We start from the raw sequence: 19,999 nt of genomic DNA, 5'->3' as shown, positions 1-19,999 counted from the left end.
GTATATATTTCCTTGTTTATAGAGATGGCAGTGTAGATATTTCCATGTTTATAGTGATAGTGGTGGAGATATTTCCATGTTTATACAGACAGCGGTGTAGATATTTGCATGTTTATGCGGATATCGGTGATGGTATTTCCATGGTTATTCAGATAACGCTGTAGATATTTCCATGTTTATAGAGATAGCAGTGTAGATATTTCCATGTTTATAGAGATAGCGGTGTAGATATTTCAATCTATACACTGACAGCATTGTAGTTATTTCCAAGTTTACACAGATAGCTGTGTAGATATTTCCATGTTTACACAGATAGCGTTGTAGATATATCCATGTTTATACAGATAGCTTCGTAGATATTTCCATGTTTACACTGATAGCGGTGTAGATATTTCCAAGTATATACAGAGAGCGATGGAGATATTTCCATGTTTATACAGACAGTGATGTAGACATTTCCATGTTTATACAGATAGCAGTATAGATATTTCCATGTTTATAGAGATAGCGGTGTAGATATTTCCATGTTTTTGCAGATGGCTGTGTAGATATTTCCATGTGTATAAAGATGGCAGTGTAGATATTTCCATGTTTATAAACATGGCGGTGTAGATATTTCCACTTTTATGCAGATGACTCTGTAGATATTTCCATGTTCATACAGATGGCAGTGTACATATTTCCATGTTTATACAAATGGCGGTGTGGATATTTCCATGTTTCTACAGAAAGCGATGTAGATATTTCCATGTTTATACAGATAGTGGTGTAGATATTTCCACGTTTATACAGATAGCAGTGGAGATATTTCCATTTTTATAGAGATAACTATGTAGATATTTCGATGTTTATACAGATAGCAGTGTAGATTTTTCCGTGTTTTTACCGATAGCGGTGTAGATATTTCCATGTTTATACAGATGGTTTTGTAGATATTTCCACGTTAATACAGATAACGGTGTAGATATTTCCATGTCTACAGAGATATCTGTGTAGACATTTCCATCTTTGTACAGATTGCGGTGTATATATTTCCATCTTTACACAGATAGCGGTGTAGATACTTCCAAGGTTGCGCAGAGAGCTGTGTAGATATTTCCATGTTCACACAGATAGCGTTGTAGGTATTTCCATGTTTATACAGATATCGGTGTAGATATTTCCATGTTTATACAGACTGCGTTGATGATATTTCCTTGTTTATACAGATAGCGGCGGAGATATTTCCATGTTGATACATATAGCGATGTTGATATTTCCATGTTTATGCAGATAGCGGTGTAGACATTTCCATGTTTATAGAGACAGCGGCGTAGATATTTCCATATTTATACAGATGGCTGTGTAGATATTTCCATGAGTATACGGAAGGCAGTGTAGGTATTTCCATCTTTATAGAGATCTTGGTGTAGATATTTCCATGTTTCTACGGACGTCTGTGTAAATATTTGAATGGTTATACAGATGGCGGTGTAGATTTTTCCATGTTTATAGAGATAGCGGTGTAGACATTTCCATGTTTATAGAGATAGCGTTGTAGATATTTCCATGTTTATAGAGATACCGGTGTAGATATTTCCATATTTATACAGATAGCAGTGAAGATATTTGCATGTTTATATAGATGGCGGTGTAGATATTTCCATGTTTATACAGTTGGCGGTGTAGATATTTACATATTTATACAGATAGCGGTGTAGGTATTTCCATGTTTATAGAGATAGCGCTGTAGATATTTCCATATTTATACACATAGCGGTGTAGATATTTTCATGTTTATACAGATGGCGGTGTAGATATTTCCATGTATATCTAGATGGCGGTGTAGATATTTTCATGTTTGTGGAGATGGCGGTGTAGATATTTCCATGTTTATAGAGAATGTGTTGTAGAAATTTCCATGTTTACAGAGATTGAAGTGTAGATATTTCCATGTTTACAGAGATAGCGGTGTATATATTTTGATGTTTATACAGATGGCACTGTAGATATTTCCATGTTTATACAGATAGCGGTGTAGATATTTCCATGTTTATACAGATAGCGGTGTAGATATGTCCATGTTTACAGAGATAGCGGTGTAGATATTTCCATCTTTACACAGATAGCGTTATAGATATTTCCAAGTTTACACAGATAGTTTGTAGATATTTTCACGTTTACAAAGATAGCGTTGTAGATATTTCCATGTTTATACAGATAGTGGTGTAGATATTTCCATATTTATACAGATAGCGGTGTAGATATTTCCATGTTTATACAGATAGCGGTGGAGATATTTCCATGTTTATACAGACAGTGATGTAGACGTTCCCATGTTTATACAGATAGCGTATAGATATTTCCATGTTTATAGAGATAGTGGTGTAGATATTTCCATTTTTATACAGATGGCTGTGTAGATATCTCCAGGTGCATACAGAGGGCAGTGTTGATATTTCCATGTTTATAGAGAGGGTGGTGTAGATATTTCCATATTTATACAGATAGCGGTGTAGATATTTCCACGTTTATACAGATAGCGGTGGACATATTTCCATGTTTAGAGAGACAGTGATGTAGACATTTACATGTTGATACAGATAGTGATATTGAAATCTGCATGTTTATAGAGATAGCGGTGTAGATATTTCCATGTTTATACAGAAGGCTGTGTAGATATTTCCAGGTGTATACAGATTGCAGTGTAGATATTTCCATGTTTATAGAGTTGGTGGTGTATATATTTCCATGTTTATACAGATGGTGCTGTAGGAATTTCCAGGTTCATACAGATGACTGTGTAGATATTTGCATGTTTATAAGGATTGTGGTGTAGTTATTTCCATGTTTATAGAGATAACGGTGTAGATATTTCCATGTTTATAGAGATAACGGTGTAGATATTTCCATATTTATACAGATAGCGGTGTAGTTATTTCCATCTTTATACAGATGGTGGTGTAGATATTTATATGTTTGCACAAATGGCGCTGTAGATATTTCCATGTTTATACGGATGAAGGTGTAGATATTTCCATGTTTATACAGATAGCGGTGTAGACATTTCTATGATTACAGAGATAGCGGTGTAGATATTTCCATCTTTGCACAGATTGCGGTGTAGATATTTCCATCTTTCCACAGATAGCGGTGTAGATATTTCCAAGTTTACACAGATAGCTGTGTAGATATTTCCATGTTTACAAAGATGGCGTTGTAGATATTTCCATGTTTATACAGATAGCGGTGTAGACATTTCCATGTTTATACAGATAGCGATGTAGATATTTCCATCTTTCCACAGATGGCAGTGTAGATATTTCCATGTTTATACATATGGCGGTGTAGATATTTCCATGTTTATACAGATATCGGTGGAGATATTTCCTTATTTATACAGACAGTGATGTAGACATTTCCATGTTTATACAGATATCAGTATAGATATTTCAATGTTTGTAGAGATATCGGTGTAGATATTTGCATATTTATACACGTAGCGGTGTAGATATTTCCATGTTTATAAAGATTGCGTTGTAGATATTTCCATGTTTATTCAGGTGGCGGTGTAGATATTTCCATGTTCATATAGATAGCCGTGTAAATCTTTCCATGTTTATACAGATAGCAGTGTAGATATTTCCATGTTTACAGAGATAGTGTAGTAGATATTTCCATGTTTATACAGACAGCGGTGTAGATACTTCCATGTATATACAGAGGGTTGTGTAGATATTTCCATGTCTATACAGATGGCAGTGTAGATATTTCCATGTTTATAGACATCTTTTTGTAGATATTTCCATGTTTATACAGACGTCTGTGTAAATATTACCATGTTTATAAAGATAGGGGTGCAGATATTTCCATTGTTATACAGATAGCGGTGAAGATATTCCCATGTTTATGGAGATATCGGTGTAGATATTTCCATGTTTATACAGATGACTGTGTAGATATTTCCAGGTGTATACTGAGGGCAATGTTGATATTTCCTTGTTTATAGAGATTGTGGTGAAGATATTTCCATGTTTATCCAGAGAACGTTTTAGATATTTGCAAGTTTATACAGATGGCAGGGTAGATATTTCCATGTTTATAGAGATAGCATTGTAGATATTTCCATGTTTATACAGTTAGCGGTGTAGATAATTCCATGTTTATACAGATGTATGAGTAGATATTTCCATGTGTATACAAATGGCAGTGTAGATATTTTCATGTTTATAGAGACGGTGGTGTAGGTATTTCCATGTTTATACAGACGACTCTGTAAATATTTGCATGTTTATACAGATGTCGTTGTAGGTATTTCCATGTTTATAGAGATAGCGGTGTAGATAGTTCCATGTTTATACAGATAACGGTGTAGATATTTCCATGTTTATAGAGATAACGGTGTAGATATATCCATGTTTACATAGATAGCAGTATAGATATTTCCATCATTGCACAGATTGCGGTGTAGATATTTCCGACTTTACACAGATAGCGGTGTAGATATTTCCAAGTTTACACAGATTGCCCTGAAGATATTTCCATGTTTACACAGATAGCGTTGCAGATATTTCCCTGTTTATACAAATAGCGGTGTAGATATTTCCATGTTTATACAGATAGCGGTGTAGATATTTCCATGTTTATACAGATAAGGGTGGAGATATTTCCTTTTTTATACAGATCATCATGTAGATATTTCCATGTTTATACAGATAGCGGTGTAGATATTTCCATGTTTATACAGGTAGCGGTGTAGATATTTCCATGTTTATACTGATCGCGGTGTAGTTATTTCCATCTTTCTACAGATGGCAGTGTAGATATTTCCACGTTTATACAGATGGCGGTGTATATATTTCCATGTTAACACATATATCGGTGTAGATATTTCCATGTTCATGCAGATGACGGTGTAGATAATTCCACGTTTATAGAGATGGCGATGTAGATATTTCTATGCTTATAGAGATAGCAATGTACATATTTCCATGTGTATAGAGATGGCGGTGTAGGAATTTCTATGTTTATAGAGATAGTGGTGAAGGTATTTCTATGTTCATACAGATAGTGGTGTAGATATTTCCATATTTTTACAGATAGCGGTGTAGATATTTCTATGTTTATACAGATGGCGGTGCAGATATTTCCATGTTTATACCGATGGCAATGTAGATATTGCCATGATTATACAGATAGCGATTTAATTATTTCCATGTTTATACAGATAGCGGTGTAGACATTTCCATGTTCATACAGATAACGCTATTTCTATTTCCATGTTTATACAGATAGCGGTGTAGATATTTCCATGTTTATACAGCTTGTGGTGTGGATATATCCATGTTTATACAGATGGCGGTGGCTATATTTCCATGTTTATACATATAGCGGTGTACATATTTCCATGTTTATAGAGATAGCTGTGTAGATATTTCCATATTTATACAGATAGCGGTGTAGATATTTCCATGTTTATACAGATGGCGGTGTAAGTATTTCCATGTTTATGCAGATAGCCATGTATATATTTCCATGTTTATAGAGATAGCGGTGTAGATATTTCCATGTTTACACAGATAGCGGTGTAGTTATTTCCATGTTTATACAGATAGCGGTGGAGATATTTCCATGTTTATACAGACAGTGATGTAGGCATTTCCATGTTTATACAGATAGTGATATGTTTAGAGAGATAGCGGTGTAGATATTTCCATATTTATGCAGATGGCAGGGTAGATATTTCCATGTGTATACAGATGGCAGTGTAGATGTTTCCATGTTTATAGAGATCATGGTGTAGATATTTCCATGTTTATACAGATGACTATGTAGATATTTGCATGTTTATGCAGATGGTGATGTAGAAATTTCCAAGTTTATGGAGATAGCGTGGTAGATATTTCCATGTTTATACAGAGAGCGGTGTAGATATTTCCATGTTTATAGAGATAGCGGTGTAGATATTTCCAAATTTATACTGATAGCAGTGTAGATATTTCCATGTTTATACAGAAGGCAGTGTAGATATTTCCAAGTTTATACAGATGGCAGTATAGATATTTCCATGTTTATACAGATAAACGTGTAGATATTTCCATCTTTATAAAGATAGCAGTGTAGATATTTCCATGTTTACCGAGATAGGGGTGTAGGTATTTCCATCTTTCCACAGATTGCAGTGTAGATATTTCCATCTTTACACAGATAGCTTTGTAGATGTTTCCAAGTTTACACAGATAGCTGTGTAGGTATTTCCATGTTTTCACAGATAGCGTTGTAGATATTTCCATGTGTATACAGATAGCGGTGTAGATATTTCCATGTTTATACAGATGGCTGTGTAGATATTTCCATGTGTATACAGATGGTAGTGTAGATATTTCCATGTTTATAGAGATGGTGGTGTAGATATTTCCACGTTTATACAGATGTCGGTGTAGATATTTCCTTGTTTATACGGACTGCAGTGTAGACATTTCCATGTTTATACAGATAGCGGTGTAGATATTTCCATGATTGTAGAGATAGCGGTGTAGATATTTCCATCTTTGCACAGATTTCAGTGCAGATATTTCCATCGTTACACAGATAGCTCTGTATATATTTCCAAGTTTACACAGATAGCTGTGTTTATATATCCATGTTTACACAGATAGCGTTGTTGATATTTCCGTGTTTATACGGATAGCAGTGAAGATATTTCCATGTTTATAGAGATAGCGGTGTAGATATTTCCATGTTCATACAGATAGCGGTAGAGTTATTTCCATGTTTATACAGATAGAGATGTAGATATTTGCATGTTTATACAGAGAGCTGTATAGATATTAACATGTTTATAATGATAGCGGTGTAGATATTTCCATGTTTATACAGATAGCTCTGTAGATCTTTCCATGTGTATACAGATGGCAGTGTAGCTATTTCCATGTTTATAAAGATTGTAGTGTAGATATTTCCATGATTATACAGATGAATGTGTAGATATTTGCATGTTTATACAGATGGCGGTGTAGATATTTCCATGTTTATAGAGATAGCGGTGTGGATATTTCCATGTTTATACAGATAGCGGTGTAGATATTTCCATGTTTATACAGATGGCGGTGTAGATATTTTCATGCTTATAAAGTTGGCTGTGTAGATATTTCCATGTTTATGGAAATGGTGGTGTAGATATTTTCATGTTTCTAGAGATGGCGTTGTAGATATTTCCATGTTTATAGAGATAGTGGTGTAGATATTTCGATGTTTATACAGATGGGGGGTAGATATTTCCATGTGTATACAGATGGTGGTGTAGATATTTCCATCTTCATACAGATAGCAGTGTAGATATTTAAATGTTTACAGAGATAGCAGTGAAGATATTTCCATCTTTCCACAGATTGAGGTGTAGATATTTCCATCTTTACACAGATAGCGTTGTAGATATTTCCAAGTTTATACAGAGAGTGATGAAGATATTTCTATGTTTATGCAGATAGCGGTGTCGATATTTCCATGTTTATACAGATAGCCGTGTAGATATTCCCATGTTTATACAGACAGTGATGAAGATATTTCCATGTTTATACAGTTAGCGGTATACATATTTCCTTGTTTATAGAGATAGCGGTGTAGATGTTTCCATGTTTATACAGATGGCTGTGTAGGTATTTCCATGTGTATACAGATGGCAGTGTAGATATTTCCATGTTTACAAAGATAGCAGTGTAGATATTTCCATGTTTAGACAGATAGCGGTGTAGATATTTCCATGTTTGTGGAGATGGCAGTGTAGATCTTTCCATATTTATACAGATAGCGGTGTAGATATTTCCATGTTTATAGAGATGGAGGTGTAGATATTTCCATGATTATACAGATGTCGGTGTAGATATTTCCATGTTTATACAGAGAGCGGTGGAGTTATCTCCTTGTTTATACAGATCGTGGTGTAGCTATTTCAATGTTTATACAGATAGCGGTGTAAATATTTCCATGTTTATACAGGTAGCGGTGTAGATATTTCCATCTTTATACAGATCACGGTGTAGATATTTCTCTTTTTCCACAGATAGCCGTGTAGATATTTCAATCTTTATGCACATGGTGGTGTAGATATTTCCATGTTTATACAGATAGCTTTGCAGGTACTTCCATGTTTATACAGATAGCGGTGTTGGTATTCCCATGTTTATTAAATAACGGTGTAGATATATCCATGTTTATGCAGATAGCGATGTAGATATTTCCATGTTTATACAGATAGCGGTGTGAATATTTCCATGTTTATACAGATAGCGGTGGAGATATTTCCATGTTTATACAGACAGTGATGTAGACATTTCCATGTTTTTGCAGACAGCGGTATAGTTATTTCCATGTTTATAGAGATAGCGGTGTTGATGTTTCCATGTTTATACAGATGGTGTGAAGGTATTTCCATGTGTATACAGATGGCATTGTAGATATTTCCATGTTTATACAGATGGTGGTGAAGATATTTCCATGTTTATACAGATGAATGGGTAGATATTTGCATGTTTAAACAGATGGTGGTGTAGATATTTCCATTTTTATAGTGATAGCAGTGTAGATATTTCCATATTTATACAGATATTGGTGTAGATATTTCCATGTTTATACGGATGGCAGTGTAGATATTTCAATGTGTATACAGATGGCAGTGTAGATATTTCCAGGTTTATACAGATGGAGGTGAAGATATTTCCATGTTTATACGTATATCGATGTGAATATTTCCATGTTTATACATATAGCGGTGAAGATATTTCCATGTTTATACAGATGACTGTGTGGATAATTCCATGTTTATACAGATGGCAGTGTAGATATTTCCCTGTTTATAAAAATAGTAGTGTAGTTATTTCCATGTTCATACAGATGACAGTTTAGTTACTTCCAAGTTTATACAGATGGCGATGTAGATGTTTCCATGTTAATAGAGATAGCCATGTAGATATTTCCTTGTTTATACAGACAGCGGTTAGGCATTTCCATATTTATATAGAGAGCGGTGTAGATATTTCCATATTAATATTGATAGCGTTGGAGGTATTTCCATGTTTATTCAGATGGCGGTGTGGATATTTCCAAGTTTATAAAGATAGCGGTGCAGATATTTCCATTTTTATACCGATTGCGGTGTACGTAGCTCCATGTTTATAGAGATAGCAGTGAAGTTATTTCCATGTTTGTACAGATGGTTGTGTAGATATTTCCATGTGTGTACAGATGGCAGTGTAGATATTTCCATGTTTATGCAGATGGAGGTGTAGATATTTCAAAGTTTATACAGATGACTGTGTAGATATTTCCGTGTTTTTACAGATGGTGGTGTAGATATTTCCTTGTTTATACAGATAGCAGAGTGGCTATTTCCATGTTTATACAGATATCGTTGAATATATTTCCATGTTCATAGAGATGGCAGTGTAGATATTTCCAGGTTTATACAGATGGCTGTGTAGTTATATCTATGTTTTTACAGATGGCAGTGAAGATATTTTCAAGTTTATACAGATACTGGTGTAAATATTTCCATATTTATACAGATGATCCTGTAGTTGTTTCCATGTTTATACAAATGGCGGTGTAGATATTTCCATGTTTATAGAAATAGCCATGTAGATATTTCAATGTTTATACAGATAGCGGTGAAGACACTTCCGTGTTTATAGAGATAGCGGTGTAGATATTTCCATATTTATACAGATGTGGTGTAGATATTTCCATGTTTATACAAATAGTTGTGTAGATATTTCCATGTTTATGCAGATAGCGGTTTAGATACTTCCATGTTTATACCAGTAGTGGTGTAGATATTTCCATGTTTATACAGTTATCAGTGCAGATATTTCCATGTTTACAGAGATAGCGGTGTAGATATTTCCATATTTGCACAGATTGCGGTGTGGATATTTCCATGTTTATACAGATAGCGGTGTGGCTATTTCCATGTTTATACAGATAGCAGTGTAGATATTTCCATGTTTATACAGATGGCTGTGAAGCTATTTACAGGTTTTTACAGATGACAGTGTAGATATTTCCATTTTTATACAGATTGTGGTGTAGATATTTCCATGTTTATCCAGATATCGGTGTAGATATTCCCATGTTTATACAGATACTGGTGTAGATATTTCCATTTTTATACAGATAGCGGTATATATATTTCCATGTTTATACAGATGGCTGTGTAGATATTTCCATGTGTATGCAGATGGCAGTGTAGATATTTCCACGTTTATACAGATAGTGGTGTGGGTATTTCCATGTTTATACAGATAGTGTTGAAGATATTTCCATGTTTATAGAGATGGCTCTCTAGATATTTCCATGTTTATAGAGATGGCTGTGTGGATATTTCCATGTTTATACAGATGGCGTTGTAGATCTTTCCAGGTTTATACAGATAGTTGTGTAGATATTTCCTTGTTTATACAGACGACCTTGAAGGTATTTCCCTGTTTATACAGATTGTGGTGTAGATATTTCCATGTTTATAGAGCTAGCCATTTAGATATTTCCATGTTTATACAGATAGCGGTATAGTCATTTCGATGTTTATAGAGATGGCGGTGTACATATTTCCATATTTATACAGATAGCAGTGTAGATATTTCCAAGTTTATACAGATCGTGGTGTATATATTTCCATGTTTATACAGATGACCATGTATGTGCTTCCATGTTTATACAGATGGCGGGGTAGATATTTCAATGTTTAAGCAGATCGTGGTGTAGATATTTCCATGTTTATAGAGATGGCCCTGTAGATATTCCTATGTTTACAGAGATAGCGGTGTAGATAATTCCATGTTTACAGAGATGGCGGTGTAGGTATTTCCATGTTTATAGAGATAGTGGTGTAGATATTTCCGTGTTTATACAGATATCGGTGTAGATATTTCCATGTTTATACAGATAATGGTGTTGATATTTCCACGTTTATACAGATAGCGGTGTAGATACTTCCATGTTTATACAGCTCGCGGTGTAGTTATATCCATGTTTATTCTGATGGCTGTGTAGATATTTCCATGTGTATACAGATGGCCCTTTAGATATTTCCATGTTTATAGAGATGGTGGTGTAGATATTTCCTTGTTTATACAGATAGCAGAGAGGCTATTTCCATGTTTATACAGATATCGTTGAAGATATTTCCATGTTTATAGAGATGGCAGTGTAGATATTTCCATGTTTATACAGATGGCTGTGTAGTTATATCCATGTTTTTACCAATGGCAGTGTAGATATTTCCAAGTTTATAAAGATAGTGGTGTAAATATTTCCATATTTATACTGATGATCCCGTAGGTGTTTCCAAGTTTATAAAAATGGCAGTGTAGATATTTCCATGTTTATAGAAATAGCCATGTAGTTTTTTCAATGTTTATACAGATAGCGGTGTAGACATTTCCATGTTTATAGAGATAGCGGTGTAGATATTTCCATATTTATACAGATGTGGTGTAGATACATCCATATTTATACCAATAGTGGGGTAGATATTTCCATGTTTATACAGTTAGCGGTGTAGATATTTCCATGTTTACAGAGATAGCGGTGTAGATATTTCCATATTTGCACAGATTGGGTTGTAGATATTTCCATGTTTATACAGATAGCGGTGTGGGTATTTCCATGTTTGTACAGATAGCAGTGTAGATATTTCCATGTTTATACAAATGGCTGTGAAGATATTTACAGGTTTTTACAGATGACAGTGTAGATATTTCCATTTTTATACAGATTGTGGTGTAGATATTTCCATGTTTATCCAGATATCGGTGTAGATATTCCCATGTTTATACAGATAGCGGTGTAGATATTTCCATTTTTATACAGATAGCGGTATAGATATTTCCATGTTTCTACAGATGGCTGTGTAGATATTTCCATGTGTATGCAGATGGCAGTGCAGATATTTCCACGTTTATACAGATAGTGGTGTGGCTATTTCCATGTTTATACAGATAGTGTTGAAGATATTTCAATGTTTATAGAGATGGCTCTCTAGATATTTCCATGTTTATAGAGATGGCTGTGTGGATTTTTCCATGTTTATTCAGATGGCGTTGTAGATATTTCCAGGTTTATACAGATAGTTGTGTAGATATTTCCATGTTTACACAGACGACCTTGAAGGTATTTCCCTGTTTATACAGATTGCGGTGTAGATATTTCCATGTTTATAGAGATAGCCATGTACATTTTTCCATGTTTATACAGATAGCGGTGTAGTCATTTCCATGTTTATACAGATGGCGGTGTAGATATTTCCATATTTATACAGATAGCAGTGTAGATATTTCCATGTTTATACAGATCGTGGTGTATATATTTCCATGTTTACACAGATGACCATGTATGTGCTTCCATGTTTATACAGATGGCGGGGTAGATATTTCCATGTTTAAGCAGATCGTGGTGTAGATATTTCCATGTTTATAGAGATGGCCGTGTAGATATTCCTATGTTTACAGAGATAGCAGTGTAGATAATTCCATGTTTACAGAGATGGCGGTGTAGGTATTTCCATGTTTATAGAGATAGTGGTGTAGATATTTCCGTGTTTATACAGATAGCGGTGTAGATATTTCCATGTTTAGACAGATAATGGTGTTGATATTTCCACGTTTATACAGATAGCAGTGTAGATATTTCCATGTTTATACACCTCGCGGTGCAGATATATCCATGTTTATTCTGATGGCTGTGTAGATATTTCCATGTGTATACAGATGGCCCTTTAGATATTTCCATGTTTATAGAGATGGTGGTGTAGATATTTCCATGCCTATACAGATGACTGTGTAGATATTTTCATGTTTATAAAGATGGCGGTGTAGATATTTCCTTGTTTATGTGGAAAGTGGTGTAGATAATTCCAGGTTTATACAGATAGCGGTGCAGATATTTCCATGTTTATAGAGATAGCAGTGTAGATATTTCCATCTTTGCACAGATTGCGGTGTAGATACTTCCATCTTTACACTGATAGCGGCGTAGATATTTCCATGTTTACACAGAGAGTAGTGTAGATATTTCCATGTTTACAGAGATACCGTAGTAGATATGTCCATGTTTATACAGATGACTATGTAGATATTTTCATGTTTCTACAGATGGCGGTGTAGATATTTCCATGTTTACACAGATAGCGGTGGAGATATTTCCATGTTTATACAGAAAGCGATGTAGTTATTTCCATGTTTATACAGATAGCCTTGTAGATATTTCCATGTTTATAGAGATAGCGGTGGAGATATTTCCATGTTTATACAGATAGCGGTGTAAATATTTCCATGTTTCCACAGATCGCGGTGTGGATATTTCCATGTTTATACAGATAACGGTGCAGATATTTCCATGTTTATACAGATAGCGGTGTAGATATTTCCACGTTTATACAAATGGCTGTGTAGATATTTCCATGTGTATAGAGATGGCAGTGTAGATATTTCCATGTTTATACAGATGGCGGTGTAGATATTTCCAAGTTTATACAGATAGTGGTGCGGACATTTCCATGTTTATACAGCTAGCGGTGTAGATATTTCCATGTTTATACAGATTGTGGTGCATGTATTTAATGTTTATAGAGACAGAAGTGTAGTTATTTCCATGTTTATACTGATGGCTGTGTAGATATTTCCATCTGTATACAGACGGGATTGTAGATATTTCCATGTTTATACAGATGGAGGTGTAGATATTTCCATGTTTATACAGATGACTGTGTAGATATTTCCATGTTTTTACTGATGGCTGTGTAGATATTTCCATGTTTATACAGATAGCGGTGTGGTTATTTCCATGTTTATACAGATAGCGGTGAAGATATTTCTATGTTTATAGAGATGGCTGTGTAGATATTGTCATGTTTATACAGATGGCTGGGTAGATATTTCCATGTTTATAGAGATGGCAGTGTAGATATTTCCAAGTTTATACAGATAGTGGTGTAGATATTTTAATGTTTATAGAGATGACCATGTAGGTGTTTCCATGTTCATACAGATGGTTGTGTAGATATTTCTATATTTATAGAGACAGCTATATAGATATTTCCATGTTTATACAGATAGCGGTGTAGACATTTCCATGTTTATAGAGATAGCTGTGTAGATATTTCCATATTTGCACAGATTGCGGTGTAGATATATCCATCTTTACACAGAGAGCGGTGTTCATATTTCCATGTTTACACAGATAGCTGTGTAGATATTTCCATGTTTACACAGATTGTTTTTTAGATGTTTCCATGTTTATACAGATAGCAGTGTAGATACTTCCATGTTTATAGAGATAGCGGTGGAGATACTTCCATGTTTGAAGAGATAGCGGTGGAGATATTTCCACGTTTATACAGATAGCGATGTAGATATTTCCACGTTAATACAGATAGCGATGTAGATATTTCCATGTTTATACAGATAGCGGTGTAGATATTTCCATGTTTATACAGATAGCGGTGTAGATATTTCCATGTTGAAACAGATAGCCGTGGAGGGATTTCCATGTTTATACAGACAGTGGAGGAGATATTTCCATGTTTATACAGATGGCAGTGTAGATATTTCCAAGTTTATACACATAGCGGTGTAGATATGTCCATGTTGATACAGATAGTGGTGTAGGTATTTCCATGTTTATACAGACTGCATTGTAGGTATTTCCATGTTTATAGAGATAGCGGTGTAGATATTTCCATGTTTATATAGATGGCTGTGTAGATATTTCCGTGTGTATACAGATGGCAGTGTAATTATTTCCGTTTTTATACAGATGGAGATGTATATATTTCCATGTTTACACAAATGACTGTGTAGATATTTTCATGTTTTTACAGAAGGCGGTGTAGGTATTTCCATGTTTATACAGATAGCGGTGTGGCTATTTCCATGTTTATGCAGATGGAAGTGTAGATATTTCCATGTTTACACAGATGTCTGCGTAGTTATTTCCATGTTTATACAGATGGCAGTGTAGATATTTCCATATTTATAGAGATAATCCTGTAGATATTACCATGTTTATACAGATAGCCGTGCAGACATTTCCCTGTTTATACAGATAGTGGATGTAGATTTTTCCATATTTATATAGATAGCGGTGTAGATATTTCCATGATTATACAGATAGCGGTGTAGATATTTCATGTTTATAAAGATAGCGGTGTACATATTTCCATGTTTATACAGATAGCGGTTTAGATATTTCCATGTTTATACAGATTGTGGTGTAGATATTTCCGTGTTTATACAGATAGCGGTGTAAATATTTCCATGTTTATACAGATGGCGGTGTAGATATTTCCATGTTCATACATATCGTGGTGTAGGTATTTCAAAGTTTATGGAGACAGCGGTATAGATATTTCAATGTTTATACAGATAACGGTGTAGATTTTTCCCTGTTTATAGAGATAGCGGTGTAGATATTTCCATATTTGTACAGATAGCGGTGTAAATATTTCCACGTTTATACAGATAGCGGTGGAGATATTTCCATGTTTATACAAATAGCGGTGGAGATATTTCCATGTTTATGGAGATGGCAGTGTAGATATTTCCAAGTTTATACAAATAGCGGTGCAGATATTTCCATGTTTATACTGATAGCGGTGTAGGTATTTCCATGTTTATACAGATTGCGATGTATGTATTTCAATGTTTATAGAGATAGCAGTGTAGATATTTGCATGTATATACAGTTGGCTTTGTAGATATTTCCATGTGTACACAGATGGCAGTGAAGATATTTCCATGTGTATTCAGATGGAGGTGTAGATATTTCCTTGTTTATACAGATGACTGTGTAGATATTTCCATGTTTTTACAGATGGGGGTGTAGTTATTTCCATGTTTATACAGACAGCGGTGTGGCTATTTCCGTGTTTATACAGATAGCGGTGAAGATATTTCCATGTTTATAGAGACGGCTGTGTAGATATTTAAATGTTTATACAGATGGCTGTGTGGATATTTCCATGTTTATACAGATGGCGTTGTAGATATTTCCATGTTTATACAGATAGTTGTGTAGATTTTTCCACGCTTACACAGATGACCGTGTAGGTATTTCCATGTTTATACAGTTGGCGGTGTAGATAATTCCATGTTTATAGATATAGCCAAGTAGATATTTCCATGTTTATACAGATATCGTTGTAGATATTTCCATGTTTATACAGACAGCTGTGTAAATATTTCCATGTTTACAGAGATAGCGGTGTAGATATTTCCATCTTTGCACTGATTGCGATGTGGATATATCCATCTTTACAGAGGTAGCGGTGTACATATTTCCAGCTTCACACAGATAGCTGTTTAGATATTTCCACGTTTACACCGACATTTTTGTAGATATTTCCATGTTTATACAGATAGCGGTGTAGATATTTCCATGTTTATAAAGATAGCGGTGTAGATATTTCCATGTTTATACAAATGGTGGTGGAGATATTTCCATGTTTATACAGACAGCGATGTAGATATTTCCATGTTTATACAGACAGCGGTGTAGATATTTCCATGTTTATACAGATAGCGGTGTATATATTTCCATGTCCATTCAGATAGCGGTGTAGATATTTCCATGTTTATACAGATAGTTCTGTAGATATTTTCATGTTTATACCGATAGCAGTGGAGATATTTCCATGTTTATACAGATAGCGGTGTAGATATTTAAATGTTTCTGCAGATGGTGGTGTAGATATTTCTAAGTTTATACAGATAGCGGTGCAGATATTTCCATGTTTATACAGATAACGGTGTAGATATTTCCATATTTATACAGATGGCTGTGTAGATATTTCCATGTGTATACAGATGGCAGTGTAGATATTTCCATGTTTATACTGAGGGAGGTGTAGATATTTCCATGTTTATGGAGATGACTGTGTATTTATTTCCATGTTTTTACAGATGACAGTGTAGATATTTCCATGTTTATACAGATAGCGGTGTGGCTATATCATGTTTATACAGATAGCAGTGTAAATATTTCCATCTTTATAAAGATGGCTGTGTAGATATTTCCATGTTTATACAGATGGCTGTGTAGATATTTCCATGTTTATACAGATGACCGTGTAGGGATTTCCATGTTTATATAGATGGCGGTGTAGATATTTCCATGTTTATAGAGATAGCCATGTAGATATTTACATGTTTATACAGATAGCGGTGTAGACGTTTCCATGTTTACAGAGATAGCGGTGTAGATATTTTGATATTTATGCAGCTAGCGGTGTAGATATTTCCATGTTTATACAGATAGCGGTTTAGATATTTCCGTGCTTATACAGATAGCGGTGTAGATATTTCCATGTTTACAGAGATTTCGGTGTAGATATTTTCATATTTGCACTGATTAAGGTGTAGATATTTCCATCTTTACACAGATAGCGGTGCATATATTTTCATGTTTACACAGATAGCTGTGTAGATATTTCCATGTTTACACAGATAGCGGTGTAGATATTTCCATGTTTATAAAGATAGCGGTGAAGATATTTCCATGTTTACAAAGTTAGCAGTGGAGGTATTTCCTAGTTTATACTGATAGCGATGGAGTTATTTCCATGTTTATACAGATAGTGATGTAGATATTCCCATGTTTATACAGATAGCGGTGTAGATATTTCCATGTTTATACAGATAGCGGTGTAGATATTTCCATAATTAAAGAGATAGCGGTTGAGATATTTCCAAGTTTAAACAGATAGCGGTGGAGATATTTCCATGTTTATACAGATGGCCTTCTAAATATTTCCAAGTTTATACAGATAGCGCTGTAGATATTTCAATGTTTATACAGATAGCGGTGTACATATTTCCATGTTTATACCGATTGCGGTGTAGGTATTTCCATGTATATAGAGATAGCAGTGTAGTTATTTCCATGTTTATACAGATGACTGTGTAGATATTTCCATGTTTATGCAGATGGCAGTGTAGATATTTCCATGTTTATAAAGATGGAGGTGTAGATATTTCCATGTTTTTACACTTGGCGATATAGATATTTCCATGTTTATACAGATAACAGTGTATATATTACCATGTTTACACACATTGCGGTGTCAATATTTCCAACATTACACAGATAGATGTGTAGATATTTCCATCTTTGCACAGATTGCGGTGTAGATATTTCCATCTTTACACAGATAGCGCTGCAGATATTTCCATGTTTACTCAGATAGCGCTGTAGATATTTCCATGTTTACACAGATAGCGTTGTAGATATTTGCATGTTTACAGAGAGCGGTGTAGATATTTCCATGTTTACACAGATAGCTGTGTAGATATTTCCATGTTTATACAGGTAGCGGTGTAGATATTTCCATGTTTTTACACATAGCGGTGTAGGTATTTCCATGTTGATACAGATAGCGGTGTAGATATTTCCATGTTTATACAGACAGCGGTGTAGAAATTTCCACGTTTATATAGATCGTGTTGTAGATATTTCCATGTTTATTCAGATGACTGTGTAGATATTTCCATGTTTTTACAGATGGCATTTTAGATATTTCCATGTTTATACAGATAGCGGTGTGGCTACTTCCATGTTTATACAGATAGTGGTTAAAATAATTCCATGCTTATAGAGATGGCTGTGTAGAAACTTCCATGTTTATACAGATGGTTGTGTAGATATTTCCATGTTTATACAGGTGGCAGTGTAGATATTTCCATGTTTATACATATAGTGGTGTATATATTTCCATGTTTCTACAGAAGACCGTGTAGGTATTTCCATGTTTATACAGATGGTGGTGTAGCTATTTCCATGTTTATACAGACAGCAATGGAGATATTTCCATGTTTATACAGATAGCGGTGTAGACATTTCCATGTTTTTAGAGATAGCGGTGTATATATTTCCATATTTATACAGAAAGCGATGTAGATATTTCCATGTTTATACAGATCGTGCTGTAGACATTTCCATGTTTATACAGATAGCGGTGTAGTTATTTCCATGTTTATAAAGATAGCGGTGTAGATATTTCCATGTATACAGAGATAGCGGTGGAGCTATTTCCTTGTTTATACAGATAGCGATGTAGATATTTTCATGTTTATACAGATAGCGATGTAGGTATTTCCATGTTTATACTGAGAGCGGTGTAGATATTTCCATGTTTACACAGATAGCGGTGTAGATATATCCATATTGAAACAGATAGCGGTGGAGATATTTCCATGTTTACACAGATGGCGGTGTACATATTTCCAAGTTTATACAGATAGCAGTGTAGATATTTCCATGTTTATAAAGATAACCATGTAGATATTTCCGTGTTTATAGAGATATCAGTGGAGATATTTCAATATCTATACAGATAGCGATGTAGATATTTCCATGTTTATACAGATGGCGGTTTTGATATTTCCAAGTTTAAACTGATAGCGCTGTAGATATTTCCATCTTTAGAGATAAAGGTGAAGTTATTTCCGTGTTTATACAGATAGCGGTGTAAGTATTTCCATGTTTATAGAGATAGCGGTGTAGATATTTCCTTGTTTATACAGATGGCTGTGTAGATATTTCCATGTGTATGCAGATGGCAGTGTACATATTTCCATGGTTATACAGATGAAGCTGTAGATATTTCCTTGTTTATACAGATGAATGTGTAGTTATTTCCATGTTTATACAGATGGCGGTGTAGATATTTCCATGGTCATAAAGATAGCAGTTTAGTTATTACCCTGTTTACACACATATCGGTGTAGATATCTCCATCTTTGCACAGATTGCGGTGTTGTTATTTCCATCTTTACACAGATTGCGGTGTAGATATTTCCATCTTTACACAGATAGCGGTGCGGATATTTCCATGTTTACACAGATAGCGGTGTAGATATTTCCATGTTTACACAGATAGCGTTGTAGGTATTCGCATGTTTATAAAGATAGCGGTGTAGATATTTCCATGTTTATGCAGATAGCGGTGTAGATGCTTCCATGTCTATACAGA

Source organism: Pan troglodytes, chromosome 19 (assembly GCF_028858775.2).
Source record: "Pan troglodytes isolate AG18354 chromosome 19, NHGRI_mPanTro3-v2.0_pri, whole genome shotgun sequence".
Lineage (NCBI taxonomy): Eukaryota > Metazoa > Chordata > Mammalia > Primates > Hominidae > Pan > Pan troglodytes.
The sequence above is the reverse complement of the archived record's forward strand: the minus strand, read 5'-3'. Positions refer to the sequence as shown.